The 21519-nt window shown below is 37.0% G+C and overlaps 1 pseudogene across 1 annotated transcript; it reads right to left on the bottom strand.

Annotated features, from left to right (window-relative positions):
* Nucleotides 1-477: 477 nt before the first annotated feature.
* LOC112616242 lies at nt 478-1919 on the bottom strand (annotated as a pseudogene). The gene has a single exon (XR_003117598.1). The product of XR_003117598.1 is annotated as a keratin, type II cytoskeletal 8 pseudogene (transcript).
* Nucleotides 1920-21519: the final 19600 nt, after the last annotated feature.

Here is a 21519-nt window from a genome sequence, read left to right as displayed (position 1 = left end):
GCACATAATTTAGACTGTACAAAATATTCTAATTACCGTTTTATGCAATCTAAATATATATTTACTTTTACCCATGTATTTATTCTCTCTGGTGTTCTTCATGCCCTTTTGCATTTTCATGTTTCCATCTAGCATAATTTTCCTTCTGACTGAAGAATTTTCTTTGTTTTTGTCTTGCTTTCTTTCAGTGTTGGTCTGCTGGTGAGGAATTCCTTTAATATTTGTTCATATGAAAGCCTCTTTATTCCACCCACATTGTTGAATAATATTTTCTTTGGGTGTAGAATTCTATGTTGGTAGTTCTGTGTGCTTATTTTTATTTTAGCACTTAAAAAATGTTATAACATTACCTTTTGACTGACATTGTTTCTTTTGGGAAATCTGCCTTCCATTTTCCAGTTGTTCTTGTAAATGTAGTGTCTTTTATTCCTCTGGTTGCTTTAAAGATTCTGTATCTTTTTTTTTTTTTTTTTTTTTTTAGCAGAGCTAGCTGAGGTTTTATTTTGGACAAAAAAAAGCAATTGAATTGTTTTGTAGCTGGAGGCATGGGTAAGGGGGGTCCTCAGGCAGTAAATTCCCCCACAGGTGGGCTGAGGGCTAGGGCTGAGCCTCAGGTGTGTCTTCTGTTCCCTGTGCTTCCCTGCACAGCGGCCTCCCTCCCGGGCTCTGGGCAAGTCGCAGGAGGGGCAGGCGGGGAGGGGTTGCCGCAGCTGTTCACTTGGGCAGCACGTCAGAGGACGCGGACACCAGCTTCCCATCATGGGTCTAGATCTTCTTCACAACCAGGGCCCTGGTGGAGCTGGTGCAGCTGAAGGAGCTGGAGCCCGCGTCAGAGCCAGAGGCCAGAGCCCAGGCCATAGCTGAGGCCGGGGCTTGTGAGGCCCCCCATAGGCCCAGCTCAGACCACCTGCAAAACCGCTGGTGGTCTTCATATGGATACTCATGTTCTGCATCTCAGACTCTAGCTGGCTCTCCTCGCCCTCCAGCAGCCTCCTGTAGGTGACATGTCAATGTCCAGGGCCAGCTTGACGTTCATCAGCTCCTGGTACTCACGCAACTGCCTTGCCATGTCCTGCTTGACTCGCTGCAGGGTGGCCTCCAGCTCGGAGGCATCCCTTGACGTTGGCATCCTTAATGGCCAGATCCCCACGTTGCTCTGCATCTGCGATGGCAACCTCCACAGGGCAGCCCTCTGGCCTTTGAGGCCCTCAGTCTCAGCCTGAAGCTGACTGATGTTCTGGTTCATCTCGGAGATCTCAGTCTTTGTGCGCCGCAGGTCATCCCCGGGCTTCCCAGCCAGGCTCTGCAGCTCCTCATACTTGACCTGGTACATGCTCTCAGCCTCAGCCAGGCTGCGGTTGGCGATCTCCTCGTACTGCGCCTTGACCTCAGCGATGATGCTTTCCATGTCCAGGGAGCAGCTGTTGTCCATGGACAGCACCACAGACGTATCCGAGATCTGGGAATGCAGCTCCTGGATCTCCTCTTCATACAGCTGCCTGAGGAAGTTGATCTTGTCAGTCAGCCCCTCCAGGCGAGACTCCCACTCTACCTGGTTCACGTAAGCTTCATCCACATCTTTCTTGATGAGGACAAATTCATTCGCCATCTCTGTATGCTTATTGATCTCATCCTCATTCTCGTTCTTGAAGTCCTCCACCAGCCCCTGAATGTTGCCAAGCTCCGTCTCCAGCTTCAGCTTCTCCTGCCCCAGAGTCTCCAGCTGCTGCCTAAGGTTGTTGATGTAGCTCTCGAACAGGTTGTCCATGTTGCTCCGAGCCATCTCCTGCTGCTGCAGGAGGCTCCACTTGGTCTCCAGCATCTTGTTCTGCTGCTGCAGGAACCATACCTTGTCGATGAAAGAGGCATACTTGCTGAGGGTCTTGATCTGCTCCTTCTCCTGGGTGTGCATGGCCTGGATGTTGTGCATCTTTTGTTAAATGTATTTCTATGCCATTTACTCTCTGATATTATTGTTATTAGTCTTGTTCTTTTAATTTCATTTTTCGCTCATTGTTTCTAATAATTAAAACACAATTGATTTTTGTATATTGACCTTCTATGCTATATTACTTATTAATATTGGTATTATATTGTAGATTTGTTTGAATTTTCATGTACAAATATAGTTGGCCCTGCATCTGTGGGTTCTGCCTCCATGGATTCAAGCAACTGCAGATCAAAAATATTTGAAAAACAAAAATGATGGTTGTGTCTGTACTGAGCACATGTAGATATTTTTTCTTGTCATTATTCCCTAAGCAATACAGTATAACAACTAGTTACATAGCATTCACATTGTATTAACTATTACAAATAAACTAGTGATAACTTAAAGTATATGGAAGGATGTGCATACGTTATATGCAAATAGTATACCGTTTTAGGTCAGGGACTTGACCATCTGTGGATTTTGGTATCTGTGATGGGTCCTGGAACCAACTGCCCATGGATATCGAGGATGACTGTATATATAAAATTATGAACTTAATGTACAATTATAAGTGTAATTATGGATTTTAAAAATTTTGTACTTTCTAAGTGTTTATTATTTGACCAATATAATCATTTTTTAGTTTTAAATATTTTTTCATACATTTATTTTTTTTACTTCCCCATTTGAAATCTCAAGTTGGCAAATAATTGTATTTATTTATGGGGTACAGTATGACATTTTGATATATGTAAAAATTGTAGAACTAGAAAACCAAGCAAATTAACATATTCATCACCTCACTTACTTATTTTTAATGAGGTGAGAATTTTAAAATCCACTTTTAGCAGTCAAAAAATATAGAATACATTATTATTAACTATGGCTATCATGTTATGCAATAGATCACTAAAACTTATTCTTCCTTTCTAACTAAAGCTTTGTATCCTTTGGCCAACATCTCCACTTTTCCTATTCCCCCTTCACTCTGTAGCCTCTGGCAACCACCATTCTACTCTCTGCTTCAATGAAGTTGACATTTTTAGATTTTACATATAAGTGAGATCAGGCAGTATTTGTCTTTATGTGGCCAGCTTATTTCACATAGTATTATGTCCTTCAGATTCATTCACGTTGTCATAAATCACAGAATTTTCTCATTTTTTTAAGGTTGAATAGTATTTCATTGTGTATTGTATGAAACTTTTTGTGAACTTATGCTTTCTTTTCTTTTGGACAAAAAACAATATTTCAATGAATTGTTGTCAGATAACATATGCGGTAGGATTTCAGTATTTTGACTAATCTTGAGAATTACTTTTTGGCCCAGTAATATTCTTTCATATTTGATATGCCATAATTCTAAAAAATAATGTATATCTTGTAGCTGTTAGTGTACTATTTTATAAATTCCAATAAGTTCAAATTTGCTGAGAGTGTTGCTCACTGTAGTGTTTCTGTTACTATTTTCTTTTGCTCAGTTATTCTATCATTTCCTGAGAAAGACATGCTAAAATTTGCACTTCAGCCTGCAGATTTTTTCTCTCTAATTTTGTCAAATTTTGCATTTTATATTTTGAAGCTCTGTTATTCATCACATTTGATTATTTTGTCGTTTTCATGAATTAAATATTTTATTATTATGAAATCTCTTTTCATATATCTAGCAATAAATAAGTATTAAGACTTTGTTTCGAAGTCTGCTCTCTTTGATATCCATATAGCAAATCTAGACTTTTAAAAATAGTCTTTATTTTTTAGAGCAGTTTTAGGTGCACAGTAATATTGAGCAGAAGGTACAGAGTTCCTATATACCCTCTGCCTCCTCACATGCAAAACTTTCTTTATTATCGACATCTGCCATTGGAGTGATACTTTCCTTACAATTGGTAAACCTACTTTGACACATCACTATCACCTCAAGTCCATAATTTACATTTACTCTGTGTGGTTTTGTTTGTTTGTTTGCTTGTTTACAGGATCTGGCTCTGTTACCTAGGCTGGAGTACAGTGGCAAGATCTCGGCTCACTGCAGCATCTGCTTTCCAGGCTCAAGTGATCCTCCCAACTCAGCCTCCCAAGTAGCTGGGACTACAGGCACGGGCCACCATGCCCGGCTCATTTTTGTGGATACAGGGTTTTGCCATGTGTCTCAAACTGGTCTTGAACTCCTGGGCTCAAGCAATCCACCAGCTTCAGCCTCCCAAAGTGCTGTGAGCCACTGTACCCAGACAGGATTTACTCTTGATATTGCACATTCTATGAATTTGGACAAAAATGTGTAATGCTATGTATCCACCATTATAGTATTATACAGAGTAGTTTCACTGCTCTAAAATTCCTCTGTTCTTTGCCTGTAACTCCTCCCTCTCCCCAGTCTCTGTGTATTAGTTCATTTATTTTCCAACTTTATTGAGGTATAAATGACAAAAATTATGTATGTTTAAATTTCACAATGTGTGTTGTGGGGTGGGTGGACAGGGGAGGGATAGCATTAGGAGATATACCTAATGTAAATGACGAGTTAATGGGTGCAGCACACCAACATGGCACATGTATACATATGTAACAAACCTGCACGTTGTGCACATGTACCCTAGAACATAAAGTATAATTAAAAAAAAAAACTCACAAAAAGAAAGTAATTAAAATGAAAAAAAATTTCACAATGTGATGTTTTGATATAGGTATACATTGTGAAATGATTGCCACAATAAAGCTAATTAACATATCCATTAGCTCACATAGTTACAATTTTTTGAGGTGAAAATATTTAAAATCTACTCTCAGTTAATTTTGAGTACATATATAGTACTATTAACTACAGTCACCATGCCGTACATTAGATCCCCAGAACTTGTTCATCTTGCATAACTGAAACTTTGTACCCTTTGACCAATGTCTCCCCATTTCCCCTAACCCCTATCCTGCAACCACCATCCTTCTGCCTGGTTCTGTGAGTTTGACTTTTTAGATTCCACATGTAAGTGACATCATGCAGTATCTGGCTTTTCGTGCCTAGGTTATTTCATTTAACATAACGTCCTCCAGGTTCATACATGTTGTTGCAACCTAGAGGATTTTCTTTTTAAAAAACTGAATAGTGGCATTATATATGTATGTGTATATACATATATACATATACAATATATACACGTATATGTGTATATAATATATAATCATATATAAATGGACACTATATATATGTATATCACATTTTCTTTATTCATCCATTGATGGACACTCAGTTTGCTTCCATATCTTGGCTATTGTTAATAATGCTCAAATGAACATAAGAATGAACACATCTCTTCCACATTCTGATTTCATTTCCTTTGGTTATATACCCAGAGGTGGGACTACTGGATCATATAGTAGTTCTATTTTTAGCTTTTTGGGAACTCCATACTGTATTCCACAATGAAACTGCCAATTTACATTATCATCAACAGTGTACAAGGGTGCCCTTTTCTCCACACCTTCACCAGCTCTTATTTTTGTCATTTTGATAATTGCCATCCTAACAGGTGTGGTGATATCTTATAGTGGTTTTGATTTGCATTTCCCTGATAATTGGTAGTGTTGAACATACTTTATTACACCTATCAATTTGTACGTGTTTTTTTGAGAAATGTCCTTTGCCCATTTTTAATTATGTTATTTGTTTTCTTGCTATTGAGTTGTTTAAATTCCTAATATATTTTAAATATTAACCTCATCTCAGAAATATGGTTTTAAAACATCTTCTATTCCATAATCTTTTTATTCTGCTGATAATTTCATTTGCTATGCAGAAGCTTTTTTATTTCATGTAGCCTCATTTGTCTATTTTTGCTTTTGTGTTGTGTCCTTTTGAGGTAATATCCAAGAGAGTATTGCCTGGAACACTGTCAAGAAGATTTTTTCCTATGTTTTCTTCTAGGAATATTACAGTTTTGGGTCTTACATTTAAGTCTATATTCCATTTTGAGTTTATTTTTGCATATGGTGTGAGATAAGTGTCCAATTTTATGCTTCTGCAAGTGGATGTCCAGTTTTCCAAGCACCATTTATTGAAGAGAATATCCTTTCCCCATTGTGTGTTCTTGGCTGCTTTGTCAAAGATCACTTGACTGTAAATGTGTAGATTTGTTGCTGATCTCTTTATTCTGTTCCTTTGGTCTTTTGTCTACTTTTAGGCCAGTACCATTCTGTTTTGATTACTATAGCTTTGTGGTATATTTTGAAATGAGGTAGTGTGATGACTCCAGTTTTGTTCTTCTTCCTCAAGATTGCTTTGGCTACTCAGGGTCTTTTGTGCTTTTATATAGATTTTAGGATTTTTTTTTCTATTTCTCTAAAAAAAGGCATTGGAATTTTCATAGGAATTACATTGAATCTGTATATCACTTTGAATAGTATGGAAATTTTTAAAATATTAATTCTTCCAAATAATGAGCATGTGATATAGTTCCATTTATTTTGTCTTCTTTAATTTTTTCATCAATGTTTGATGATTTTCAGTGTCCAGATATTTCACCACCTTAAATTTACACCTAATTTTTTTTGCTATTGTAAATGGGATTATTTTCTTAATTTCTTTTTCAGAGAGTTTGTTGTTACTCTATAGAAATATTAACTGCTTTTGCCTGTTGAATTTGTTTCCTGCAACTTTACTGCATTGGCTTATTAGTTCTAAACACTGGACCTGGAGCCTGGGGCCATGGAGGTGGGTCTGGCACTGGAGTGTGCCTGGAGCCTAGGTTGTGGAGATCTTTCTGGAGACTGGGTACCTGTGGAATGACCTGGCAGTCGGGAGGTCCTGGAGTCTGGGTTTGTAAGGGTTGACCTGGTGCCCAGGAACACTGGGGTGGTCCTGGTGCTGGGGTCTGCAGTGAAGTCATGTGCTCACTTCAGTCTCCTTCCCACATATTGAGAGTATATCCAGACTGCAATATACAGACATGGGGAAGGGGTGATGGAGTAATGTAAAACTCTTCTTCCTACCCTCATCTATGCATCTTTTCTTATTTCTGTGCTCCACCCAGGTTCTGTAATCTATCATTTGGATTCCTTAGGATTTATAAAGATATTTTCATATATGTATTGTTATTCAAATTGATGTTCTGAGAGGGGATAAGTGCTGAAGGGTATTCTGCCATCTTGCTGACTTTACGCTTCCTCAGTGTTTTTATGCTTATTGCTGGCATAGTATTTTATTCAACCCTTTTACTTCCAACCTACTTGTCTTAAATATAAAGTGCAAATAGATAGCATATATTTTGGTCTTGCATTTTTTATTCCATATTGATAATTTATATCCTTTAGTTGGAGTATTTGACAGATTTACATTTAATATAATTATTGATATGGTTGGGTCATTTACTCAGATCTATCATTTAATATTCATTTTCTATTTGGATAATCAATTTCTTGTTTCCTTTTACTCTTTTCCTGTGTTAACTTGGGTTAATTAGATATTGTTTTAGAATTGCATTTTAATTTATCTATTGCTTCCAGCCATTTCACTTTGCATTATTTTTTAGTGACTGCTCCAGTGATTCTATCAGGTATCCTTAAATTTACTTCCTTCTTTTTGGTGGGTGAGAGGTAGGTAAGAACATTTAACATGAGATCTACCCACTAAACAAAATTTTTAAGTGCACAATACAGTATTGTTAACTATAGGCACTATGTTGTACAGCAGATCTCTTGAACTTATTTATCTTGCAGAACTGAAATTCATACCCAGTGAACAACAGCTACCAATTTCCCCTTTTCCCCCAGGTCCTGGCAAACATCATTCTACTCTCTCCTTCTGATATGTACCCAAAGATGGGATTACTGGATCATATGGTAGTTTTATTTCTAATTTTTTGAGGAATTTCCATAGCATATTCCACAATAACTGTATCAATTTACATTTTCACCAAAAATGCTCAAGGGCACCCAACACTTTTTATCTTTTTTTGTTTTGATAATAGCCCTCCTAACAGATTTGATGTGATATCTCATTGTGGTTTTGATTGACATTTCTCTGATGATTAGAGGTGTTGACCATTTTTATTTTATTTTATTTATTATACTTTAAATTCTGGAATACACGTGCAGAATGTGCAGGTTTGTCACATAGGTATGTACGTGCCACTGTGGTTTGCTGCACCCATCAACCCATCATCGACATTAGGTATTTCTCCTAATGGTATCTCTCCCCTAGCCCCCGACTTACCGACAGGCCCTGGTGCATGATGTTCCCCTCCCTGTGTCCATGTGTTCTCATTGTTCAACTCCCACTTATGAGTGAGAGCATGCAGTGTTTGGTTTTCTGTTCCTGTGTTAGTTTGCTGAGAATGATGGTTTCCAGCTTCATCCATGTCCCTGCAAAGGACATGAACTCATCCCTTTTTAATGGCCACATAGTATTCCATGGTGTATATGTGCCACATTTTCTTTATCCAGTCTATCATTGATGGGCATTTGGGTTGGTACCAAGTCTTTGCTATTGTGAACAGTGCTGCAATAAACATACGTGTGCATATGTCTTTATAGTAGAACGATTATAATCCTTTGGGTATATACCCAGTAATGGGATTGCTGGGTCAAATGATATTTCTGGTTCTAGATCCTTGAGGAATCACCATTTTTAAATACACCTGTTATACATTTGTATGTCTTCTTTTGAGAAATGTCTATTCAGTTTTTTGCCCATTTTTAAATTGGGTCATTTTCTTGCTACTCAGTTGTTTGAGTTCCTTATATTAACCCTTTATCCAATGTATGGTTTGCAATGTATTTCCTATTTTCATTCTGTAAGTTGTCTCTTTACTTTGTTGATTGTTTTCCTTTCTGTGAAGAAACTTTTTAGTTTTATGTAGTCCCACCTATGTATTTTTGCTTCAGTTACCTATACTTTTGGTGGCATATCCAAGAAAACATTGTCAAGAACAAAGTCAAAAGTTTTTCCTCCATGTTTTCTTTTAGGAGTTTTGCCATTTCAGGTATTATGATTAAAACTTTAATCCAATTTGAGTTAATTTTTGTGTATGGTATAAGAGTCCAATTTTATTTTGTTGCATGTATCCACTTTTTCCAATGCCAGTTGTTAAAGGGACTATTTTTCCCCATTGTGTATTTTTGCCACTATTGTAGAAGATCACTTGACCATATATGTGTGAGTTTAGGTTAGGTGCTCTATTTTGTTCCATTGGTCTATATGCCTGCATTTATGCTAATACCATCTGTTTTAATTACTGCAGTTTTGTAATACAGCTTGAAATTATGAAGTGTGATGACTTTTGTTTTGTTCTTCTTGCTCATGATTATTTTGTCTACTTGGGGTCTTTATGGTGTCATGTAAATTTTAGAAGTGTTTTTCCTATTTCTGAAAAAAAATGAAATTCTCATGGGGATAGTATTGAATCTGTAGATTGCTTTGGTAGTATGAACATATTATCAATATTAATTATTCCAAATGATGAACTCAACATGTCTTTACATTTACATGTGTCATCTTTATTTTTTATCAATGTCTTATACTTTTCATCATAAAATCTTTCTCCTCCCTAGTTATATTTTTTCTCAGGTATTGAAGTTTTAGATGCTATTGTAAATGCAATTGTTTTATTAATTTTATTTTAGGATAATTTGTTAATGTATAGAAATGCAAGTAATTTTTGTATATTGATTTTGTATCCTGCAACTTTACTGAATTCATGTATTATTTCCAACAGTTTTTTTTTTTTTTTTGGTCCTTAGGTTTTCTATATGTCATCTGCAAACAGAGATAATTTTACTTCTTACTTTCTGATTTGATGTATTTTAATTTTTTTTCTTGTCTAATTTTCCTGGCTAGGGGTTCTAGTCCTATGACGTGAGGAAGTGTGAAGAAGGGTAAACTTTGTGTTATTTTCATCTTAAAGGAAAAACTCCATTTTTCACCATTGAGTATGATGTTAGCTGTGGGCTTATCATATATGACCTTATTTATTTTGACGTGTATTCCCTGTATACCTAATTAGTCGAGAGAAACCATCATTCTCAGCAAACTAACACAGGAACAGAAAACCAATCACCACATGTTCTCACTCATAAATAGGAGTTTAACAATGAGAACACATGGACACAGGGAGGGGAACATCACACACCAGGGCCTGTCAGGGGGTGGGGGGCTAGGGGAGGGATAGCATTAGGAGAAATTCCTAATGTAGATGACGGGTTGATTGGTGCAGCAAACCACCATGGCACATGTATACCTATGTAACAAATCTGAATGTTCTGCACATGTATCCCAGAATTTAAAGTATAATAATAATAAAAAGCTGTGTTGAATTTTGTCAAACTTTTTGCATCTGTTGAAAAAATTATGTGATTTTTATCTTTTATTCTGTGAATATAGTGTATCACATTTAGTAATTTCCATATGTTGAACTAACTTTTTATCTCAAAAATAAATAATACTTGGTCATGCTGTATGATCCTTTTTAATTTTTTTTTTTTAAGTTCTGGGGTATATGCGCAGGATGTGCTAGTTTGTTACATAGGTAAACATATGCCATGGTGGTTTGCTGCACCTATCAACCCATCACCTAGGTATTAAGCCCAGCATGCATGAAATCTTTTCCCTAATGCTCTCCCCACCCCCACCCTCCTCCGATAGGCCCCAGTGTGTGTTGTTCCCCTTCCTGTGTCCATGTGTTCTCATTGTTCAAATCCCACTTATAAGTGAGAACATTCAGTGTTTGGTTTTCTGTTTCTGTGTTAGTTTGCTGAGGATAATGGCTTCCAGCATCATCCATGTCCCTGCAAAGGACATGATCTCATACCTTTTTATGGCTGCATAGTACTCCATGGTGTATATGTACCACATTTTCTTTATCCAGTCTATCATTGATGGGCATTTGGGGTGATTCCATGTCTTTGCTATTGTGAATAGTGCTGCAATGAACATACACGTGCATGTATGTTTATAATAGAATGATTTATATTCCTTTGGGTATATACCCAGTAATGGGATTGCTGGGTCAAATGGCATTTCTGCTTCCAGATCTTTGAGGAATCATCACACTGTCTCCCACAATGGTTGGGCTAATTTACATTCCCACTAACAGTGTAAACGTGTTCCTATTTCTCCATAATCTTACCAGCACCTGTTGTTTCTTGACTTTTTAACAATCACCATTCTGACTGGCGTAAGATAGTATCACATTGTAGTTTTGATTTGAATTTCTCTAATGATCAATGATGTTGAGCTTTATTTCAATGTTTCTTGGCCGCCTGTGTGTCTTTCTTTGCAAAGTGTCTGTTCATGTACTTTGCCCACTTTTTAATGGGCAAAGATTTTATGATGAAATCGCCAAAAGCAATTGAAACAAAGCAAAAATTGACAAATGGGTTTTAATTAAACTAAAGAGCTTCTGCATAGCAAAAGAAACTATCATAAGAGTAAGCAGACAGCCTAAAGAATGGGAGAAAATTTTTGCAATCTATTCATCTGACAACAGTCTAATATCCAGAATGTACAAGTAACTTAAGCAAATTTGTGTGTGTGTGTGTGCGTGTGTATGTGTGTGTGTATGTATGTGTGTGTGTGTATATATATATATATAGATATATAGATATATAGAGATGGATTCTCATTCTCTCACCCAGGCTGGAGTGCAGTGGCATAATCTCAGCTCACTGCAACCTCCGCCTCCAGGGTTCAAGCAAGTCTCCTGTCTCAGCCTCCTGAGCAGCTGGGACTACAGTCACACACCACCATGCCTGTCTGATTTATGTAATTTTAGTAGAGACGGGGTTTCACCATATTGGTCAGGATGGTCTTGAACTCCCGACCTCAGGTTATCCACCTGCCTCGGCCTCCCAAAGTGCTGGGATTACAGGCCTGAGTCACTGTGCCCGGACTGTATGATCCTTTTAATGTGCTGTTTAATTCAGATTCTAGTATTTTGTTGAAGATTTTCACATCTATATTCATCAGGGATCATTTACTATAATTTTCTTTCCTTGTAGTGTTCTTTTATGGCTTTGGTATCAGGGCAATACTGGCTGGCCTTGTAAAAGCAGTTTGGAAGTATCTCCTCTGTGTTTTGGAACAGTCTGAGGAGGATTAGTATTAATTCTTTAAATACTTGGTAGAATTCTGGCCGGGCACGGTGGCTCATGCCTGTAATCCCAGCACTTTGGGAGGCTGAGATGGGCGGATCATGAGGTCAGGAGATTGAGACCATCCTGGCTAACACGGTCATCTCTACTAAAATCCCGGCCATCTCTACTTAAAAAAAATACGAAAAATTAGCCGGGCATGGTGGCACACGCCTGTAGTCCCAGCTACTTGGGAGACTGAGGCAGGAGAATTGCTTGATCTTCAGGAGGAAGAGGTTACAGTGAGCCAAGATTGCACCACTGCACTCCAGCCTGGGTGACAGAGTGACACTCTGTCTCAAAAAAGAAAAAAAAAGTATATATACACACATACACACATATACACACACATATATGTATATATGTATACATATACATGTGTATATATGTATGTGTGTGTGTGTGTGTGTGTATATATATATATATTTGGTAGACTTCATCATTGAAGCCATCAGGTCCTGGGCTTTGCAGCGCTGGGTTGTTTTTGATAACTAATTCAATCCTCTTGTTAATTTTCTGTTCATGTTTTCTATTTCTTTATGATTCAGTTTTAGTACATGTTATGGTTCTAGGAAATTAGCCATTTCTCCTAGGTTATTCTATTTATTGATATATAATTGTTCATAGTAGTCTCTTCTGAGCCTTTGTATTTCTGTGGTATTATTTGTAATGCCTCCTCCTTTATTTTCTCTTTGTTTCTTAGTTATTCCTGTTAATGTTTTGTCAATTTCATTTATCTTTTCAAAAAGATGCAACTCTTAGTTTTACAGATTTTTAAAATTTTGTTTTTCTATTTTCTTCATTTAATTTTGCCCTAATCTTTATTATTTCTAAAGTTAGATTGCTAATTTGTGATTTTTTTTCTTTTTAAATGTAAGCATTTATTGCTATTCACTTTTCTATTAGTACTGCTTTTGCTGCATCAGATCTCATGAGCCTTATTCACTATTACAAGAATAGCACGGGAAAGACTGGCCCCCATGATTGTGAGGCCTCCCCAACCATGTGGAACTGTAAGTCCAATTAAACTCCTTTTTCTTCCCAGTCTTCCGGTATGTCTTTATCAGCAGCATGAAAACGGACTAATATAATAGGTAAGAACTTACTATTGCCATTTTATTATTGTTTTCTATCTTGTAGGATTTTTGTTCCTTTTGTTTATTCTTCTTGTTGGTTTTTTTAATTGATTTTTTAAAATAGTGATATCCTTAGATTCTCTTCTCTTTTGTGTGTGTGTGTGTGTGTGTGTTTTTTTTTTTTTTTTTTTTTTTTTGAGACGGAGTCTCGCTCTGTCGGCCAGGCTGGAGTGCAGTGGCCAGATCTCAGCTCACTGCAAGCTCCGCCTCCCAGGTTTACGCCATTCTCCTGCCTCAGCCTCCCAAGTAGCTGGGACTACAGGCACCCGCCACCTCGCCCGGCTAGTTTTTTGTATTTTTTAGTAGAGACGGGGTTTCACCGTGTTAGCCAGGATGGTCTCGATCTCCTGACCTCGTGATCCGCCCGTCTCGGCCTCCCAAAGTGCTGGGATTACAGGCTTGAGCCACCGCGCCCGGCCTGTGTGTTTTCAATAGATATTTTTTATTTGAGGTTATCATGAGGTTCACATAAAATATCCTCTGGTTATAATGGTTTATTTTATGCTGCTAACAACTTAACTGCAATTGCATACAAAACTCTACACTTTTAATTCTCTCCTCCCCTCTTTATGTCATTGATATCACTATTTACATCTTTTGTATTGTGTATCCATTAACTCTCTTTTGTAGTTATTATTTTTATTTTTAAAATAAAATAAACTAATTAAAAATACTTTTATTTTTTAACTTTTATACCAAAAGTGATTTAAACCCAATCATTATAATATTGCAATATTCTGTATCTTTCTAAATATTTAGGCTTGCCAGTGAGTTTTAGACTTTTATATGCTTTCGTGTTGCTGCTTAGCATCTTTTCATTGCAACTTGAGAAACTCCCTTTAGCATTTCTTCTAAGATAGGTCTAGTGCTTATGGAGTCCCTCATCTTTTGCTTGTTATCTCTCCTTCAGTGTTTTTCCAAACTTTTTATTGTGATAAAATATACATATTATATAACTTAACCATCTTAACCATTTTTAAGTGTACAGTTCAGTGGTATTACATGCATTTATAATGTGCAACCATCACCACCATCTATCTCCATCATTCTTTTCATCTTGTAAAATGGAAACTCCATATACTGTAAACAGTAAGTCCCCATTCCTTCCTGTTCCTAGCCTCTGGCAACCACCATAAGACACCAGTTCCTAAGGCAGTGAAATGAAACATCTGAAATATTAGATGCATGCTCCACTCTCCCTTTCTCCTGAGAGAGAAATTATGGGCCAAGATAATCTCACTTGGTGCCAAGTTTTGCTGGTTTGGGGGAAGGGATGACATGGGTAAAGTGAAATTGCTCTTTTTTAGTTTCAGTTGGACCGTTCTAGTGTTTTGTACTCATCTGGGGTATTCAAAATCTTAACTGGATTCTGAACATCTCTTGAAGGTATTTTGATTGATATAGTTTTGTTAAATAGGTGTTTCTGTAAGGAGATGAGGGTTGGGGCTGGGGCTTATTATTCCATCATCTTGCTCCTCCATGAATCTCCACTCCACTCCTCCATGCATCTTTATCTTTTCAAAGTCTACTAAAATTTAATACTGTATTGCCTCACATAAAGTTTAAGGACCTTGTTAATGTCTAGTTTGGTTTGTCGCTATGCCCTCTTTCATATTATAGTTTTCATGCACATCATGTCTATGTATACTACACACTGCACATTATAATGTTACGATTTTTCCTTTATATTCTCATAAGTATATCAAATAAATTAAGAGCAAAATATTATTTTATGTTTATCCACATATTACCATTCCTGATGCTATTTATTCCTTCCTAAAGATCCAGCTTTTCATCTGGTATCACTTTCCATCAGACTCAAGAATTTCCTTTAGTATTTCTTATAGTATGAACATGCTGATAACAAATTGTCCTAATGTTCACTTAAATGAAAATGTCAGTATTTGCCTTTATTAATAAGGGATATTTTTGATAAACATAAAATTCTGTATTGATAGAGTTTTAAAAAAATTCAGCACTTTAAAGATGTCTTTTTTTCTTATGAAAGGTCACAGGTTGGCCGGGCGTGGTGGCTCACACCTATAATCCCAGCACTTTGGGAGGCCAAGACGGGCCGATCACGAAGTCAGGAGATGGAGACCATCCTGGCTAACACGGTGAAACCCTGTCTCTACTAAAAATACAAAAAATTAGCCGGTCGTGGTGGTGGGCGCCTGTAGTCCCAGCTACTCGGGAGGCTGAGGCAGGAGAATGGCGTGAACCCGGGAGACAGAGCTTGCAGTGAGTCCAGTCGAGATGGCGCCACTGCACTCCAGCCTGGGCGACAGAGCGAGACTGTCTCAGAAAAAAAAAAAAAAAGAAAAAGAAAAGAAAAGAAAAAAGAAAGGTCATAGGTCAATTTTATTCTGTTCCTCAGTAGGCATTTTTTCTCCCTAATGGTTTCAAGGTTTTCTATTTAAATTTGTTTTTCAGTAGTTTGACTACGATATGCCTGAGTGTGGTATCCTGCTTGGAATTTATTGAGTTTGTTGAATCTGTAAATGTATACTTTGTGTTATGTTTGTTTTTTTTTTCAAACAGCTCTATTGAGTTATAGTTGATAGACACAAACCTGCACATATTTAATATATTCAATTTGATGGTTTTTCATTATATTTGCAAATACACAGCCATTCTTTTAAAACTAATTTTTATTTTTATTTTTGTGGGTATATAGTAGGTATATTCATAGGTATGTGAGATGTTTTGATACAGGCATGCAATGCATAATAATCATATCATACAAAATGAGGTATTCATCCCCTCAAACATTTATCCTTTGTGTCACAAATAATCTTATTATGCTATTTTAGTCATTTCTGGATGTATACTTAAATTATTATTGATTATAGCCTCCCTGTTGTGCTATTATATATTAGGCCTTATTCATTCATTCTATTTTTTTCTACCCATTAACCATCCCTCCCCACTACCCTTCCCAGCCTCTGGTAATCATCCTTCTACTCTCTATCTCCATGGGTTCAATTGTTTTGATTTTCAGCTCCCACAAGTAAGTGAGAATATGCAAAGTTTATCTTCTGTGCCTGGCTTATTTCACTTAACACAATGACCTCCAGTTTAATACATGTTGTTGCAAATTACAGGATCTCATTCTTTTTTTATGCCTGAATAGCATTCCATTGTGTATATGTACCATATTTTCTTTATTCATTTGCTGATGAACACTTAGGTACCTTCTAAATCTTGGCTGTGAATAATGCTGCAGTACCAGAGAGTGAAGATATCTCTTTGATATACTGATATCCTTCCTTTTGGGTATAAACCTGGCAGTGAGATTGCTGGATACCATATGAGGTAGCTGTATTTTTAGTTTTTTGAGGAACCTCCAAACTGTTTTTCATAGTGATTGTACTAATTTACATTCCCACCAACAGTGTACAAAGGTTCCCTTTTCTCCACATCCTCGCCCGCATTTGTTATTGCCTATCCTTTTTATATAGGCCATTTTAACTGGGGTGAGATGGTATCTCATTGTAGTTTTGATTTGCATTTCCCTGATGACCAGTGTTGTTGAGCACCTTTTCATATGCCTGTTTGCCATTTGTTTTATTGTAAGAAATGTCTATCTAGTGAATCAGATTTTTAGATTTTTTTCTATAGAGTTGTTTTAACTCCTTATATATTCTAGTTATTAATCCCTTGTCAGACGGGTAGTTTACAAATATTTTCTCCCATTCTGTGGGTTGTCTCTTCACATTATTGATTGCTTCCTTTTCTGGGCAAAAACTTTGTAATTTGATGTGATCTCATTTGTCCATTTTTGCTTTGATTTCCTGTGCTTGTGGAGTCTTTAGGTTTTTCCAAATATAAGATCGTATCTGCAAGGAAGGATAATTTGACTTCCTCCTTTTCAATGTGGATGCCCTTTATATCTTTCTTTTGCCTGATTGCTCTAGCTAAGTCATCCAGTACTATGTTGAATAACAGTGGTGAATGTGGGTATCCTTGTGTTCCAGATCTTAGAGGAAGGGCTTTCAGTTTTTCCCCATTCAGTGTCATATTAGCTGTAGGTCTGCTATATATGGTTTCTATTATGTTGAGGTATGTTCCTTCTACACCCAGTTTTTTTTTTTTTTTTTTGAGATTCAGTCTTGCTCTGTCGCCCAGGCTGGACTGCAGTGGCACGATCTCGGCTCGCTGCAAGCTCCACCTCTTGGGTTCACACCATTCTCCTGACTCAGCCTCCTGAGTTTTTATGATTTTTATCATGAAGGGATGTTGAATTTTATCAAATGTTTTCTCAGCATCTATTGAAATGATCATATGATTTTTGTTCTTCATTCTGTTGTTATGATGTATCCCTTTGATTGATTTGTGTATGTTGAACCATCCTTGCATCCCAGGGATAAATCCCACTTGGTCATGATGAATGATCTTTTTAGTGTATTGTTGAATTTGGTTTGCTAATGTTTTGTTGAGGATTTTTCCATCAATAATTATCAGGGATATTGTCTTGTGGTTAGGCTTTTGTATCAAATTTTTTTTCTTCCTCTTCTCTCATTGTTTGCCATCTGGGACTCCAATTATGTTTATAACTTTGATATTATCCTATGTATTTCTAACACTCTGCCCTTTTTCAATCTTTTCTCTCTCGAATCTGTACTTCAGATTAGATAATATCACTAGATTTTTCTTCCAGTGAAACTACTCTTTCTTCTGCCATTTTCAACCTGCTGTTACGCCCACTCACTGAATTTTACTTCAGGTACTCTGACTTCCTATTTGTTAATTTATTACATATGTGTTTTTCTTTATTTCCCTTAGTGTAATTATGATACGTGATTTAAAATTCTTTCTCCTAATTCAAACATCTGGTTTACCTTAGGGCTGGTCTCTATTTTTTTTTTTTCCTTGGGTATGAGTAATATTTTCCTATCTCTTTGCTTTAGTAGTAATTTTTGAATGTACCCTGAATATTGTGAATTATATATTGTAGGATACCTTTATTTTTTTCTCTAGAGCATTGATTTTGTTTGTTTTACTAGACAGTTAATGTGGCTGAAGTGAAACTCCAAAATTTCCCTCATTGGCAGACCTGAAAACTCTGTTTAATTCTTTCGGCTTTATTTAGGCTTTTTGGAATCTGTCCCCACATAAATATTTCATGGTTTCACCAGACAGCTGGGTAGTTTATACACAGAATTTGGGGCTTCTTCTCCCTAGTATTTTAAATTACTGAATTTCTCTCATGGCTTTTCAACTACAGTGGTCATCCTGAATTCTGTCCTCTGGTTCTTTCAGCCACTTGGACTGCAAGCAGTTGTATGTGGGAGTTGGCTGACGCTAGTTTGTGAATGCCTACTGTGTATATCTCTATTCAACTCCATGTTCATGGAATCGTCCATGGTAGAAGTATTTACACCATGGAAAATGGCAAATACTATGAATTTGTTTTTTATTTATTTTCCTCAAGATCCAGTTGTTAAACATTTAACAGTTGCAACATTGATTCTAGTTTCTCTAGAGTTTATTCACTGCTTTGGCCTGGGGGCTGCCATCAGGCAAAAATTACCAGAAAAGGAAAAACCCACTTAGTATTGTTCCCTCCTTTCAAGTATTAATTCCCTTTCAATTTTTGCCTGTTGATGGATTGCTTTCCAGTGCATTTAATTTGTTGTATTATATATTTGGTCCACTGTTTATTATTGTTATCTGCATCAGGGTTGGTCTGATAGAAGCTTCTTCACCATTGTCAGAAGTTTTCCTAATAAAGGATTTTTTTTTTGTTTTTTTGGTTTGCAGTCAAGTGGGAAAATTATGAAAATACTGTAAGGTTTTCATACAGCTATAATTGTATGATTCAGAGAAGAGGGTTTTTTTTGTTGTTGTTGTTCAGAGAGTGTCTTAATCCAACGTACTTGTATTAAAATATCTTTTCTTTAAAAAAATGATGGCACCCAGATGGTTTATTTGTTTGTTTGGTATCTTTATTAGATGAAAAGTTATCAATTATAGTAGATTGAATAGTGTCCCCCAAAATTCATGTTCATCTAGAACCTCAGGATGTGACCTTATTTCAATGGTATGGTCTTTGCAAAAGGAATTAGTTAAAGATCTTGAGATGAAATCATTCTGGATTTAGGGTGGACCTTAAATCCAATGACTGGTGTCTTTATAAGAAAAAAGAGGGAGATTTGGGCACACAGAAATCAGAGAAGAAGACCATTTGAAGACCGAGGCAGAGATTCAGTGATAAGCCAAGGAATACCGGAAACCACCAGAAGTTGGAAGAGACAAGAAATCATTCTCTAGAACTTTTGGAGCAGTTTGGCCCTGCCAGCATCTCAATTTTAGACTTCTGGCCTTCAGAACTGTGAGACAATAAATTTCTGTTGTTTTAAGCTACTGAATTTATGGTAATTTGTTATGGCAGCCCTAGAAAACTAATACAGCAACCTTATGCCAGTTCATAATATTTCTTTTTGCCAGTATACTAATCTATTAAACCCAATGGACATTTATGCAAACAAGCCTACACATAAAAATGGGTATCTATGCAGGAAAAAGTATTTATAGCTTTTTTCCCACATACACACTTGCTTTATGTGCAAGTTACATGTTAATTTTATAGACAAAAATACTGTACCTGCAGTCAGCAATCTGAGTACTGACCTTGACTCTGCCACTGACTCATTATGACCTTGTGTGAGTTATATTTTCTATTTAGTCTAATTTCTTTTCTGTACAATGACATGGTTATCTTTATGGGTCCCTTTAGCTCAGTGACTCTAAGCTTACAAGTACCCATCTGTCTTCTACTCAATGTATGGACACGTGCTTTTGAAGATGTATAGGTGTGTAGCACATGCACTTCATCTGGCAGGAGTAGAGAGCATTAGAAATTTGGCAAAAAAAACCCCAACAGGATAGTAGTTTGAATAGAAATGGCACACTATAGGCAACATTGTAAATGCCTATTATGCCCCAGTCACTGTATATATATTGACACTAGTATACTTAAACACACTATATAACTCACTTTCAATTAGATGCCCTCTGAATTTTTCTAAAAGGACTAGAAATCACAACATGAGGAGTTTGACTAAGACAACTTTTATACTAATCATTATATGTAAGCAGATGCTGAATTCTTTGATAGGAACAGCTCTTTACTCATGTGCTTATATTGGTATTATCCCTGAAACACGAAAGATGGAATGTTGAATAAATGTGATTTGGAGTCCCATTTGGGGATTCACCTTTGGAGAACTTTTGAAATTTGGTAGTTTATTTTTTATTTTCTAAGGGCCAACTTCTCCTTCACCTGGAATTTTCCTGTCTTTAGATTCCTAGACTGTTAGTTCTGGAAGGGTCTTTTAAGATCATTTATTTCCATTACCACTCATTTGGTCATTGAGGATATTGAGGGCCAGACTGAAGAGCTCGTTGAAAGCAACACAGCAATTTTCAGAGGCAGAACTCAAACTCAAGTTCCTTTATTTTATTTTTAGCCTAGGTCTTTTCCCACCCTACGCTACATTGTTACTGTGCTTTGCCTAGGTTGCTTTTTTTCTTTTGACCCAATGGGAATATAATTCTTTTATACTTTGAGTCAATAATTCTCCTTTTCCCCATCTTAGCCCTTGTGCAAACTCATGTATAGGCTCACACAATTACATACATCTATATTCCCTTTGGAATTTTTGAAAAGAAAGCATTGTGGTTCTGCTGCTTGTCTGTCTTGCCTACAGGGAAGCTAGAGCTGACAGTTTTGAATTGGGTCTGCACTTCTACTTGGTTGAGGGTGGGGGTGGAAGTTAGGTCAATAGGGGATCAATGTGGCGGAACTCTTTCTTCTTAGTGGAGTATGAATGACAACCCCTTTGATGTACATTTTTCTAGCTCATTATTGCCCCCAGAGATGGAATCTGAACAGACAGGATTGTCAAACCTTTATTTGGAGCCTGGGTTAGAAGGCACGCCCATAGGGATGTAAGGGAGACAGAGAGAAAAAAGAGGAAGCTCTCTTCAATCTTGGAGCAGCAAGTAAGCATCACACATCAGCTACAGTAACCCATACTTCCTTTATCCTCCTATTCTCTCTTACCCTTTTGCTCTCTTTCTCTTCCCTTTGCTTCCTCTGCTCCTCCCTTTCTCTCTGGGCTTCCCTCTATTTCTCTGTTGGATGCTTTAAGGAATAAAATACTACTTTAGTATTTCGTAAAACAACCACATCTAAAGCCTTGCAAGTGCTGTATTCACAGCCCCAGCACAGCCGCGTGCTAAGCACCAGTGGTGAACCTAAAGCCAGCAAAGGGGGAGGGGAGAAGGGGAGGGGAGGAGGGGAGGGAGAAACTGACAGAGAGG

This window comes from Theropithecus gelada, chromosome X (genome assembly GCF_003255815.1).
Source record: "Theropithecus gelada isolate Dixy chromosome X, Tgel_1.0, whole genome shotgun sequence".
In the NCBI taxonomy this organism is placed as follows: domain Eukaryota; kingdom Metazoa; phylum Chordata; class Mammalia; order Primates; family Cercopithecidae; genus Theropithecus; species Theropithecus gelada.
The sequence above is the reverse complement of the archived record's forward strand: the minus strand, read 5'-3'. Positions and strand labels throughout refer to the sequence as shown.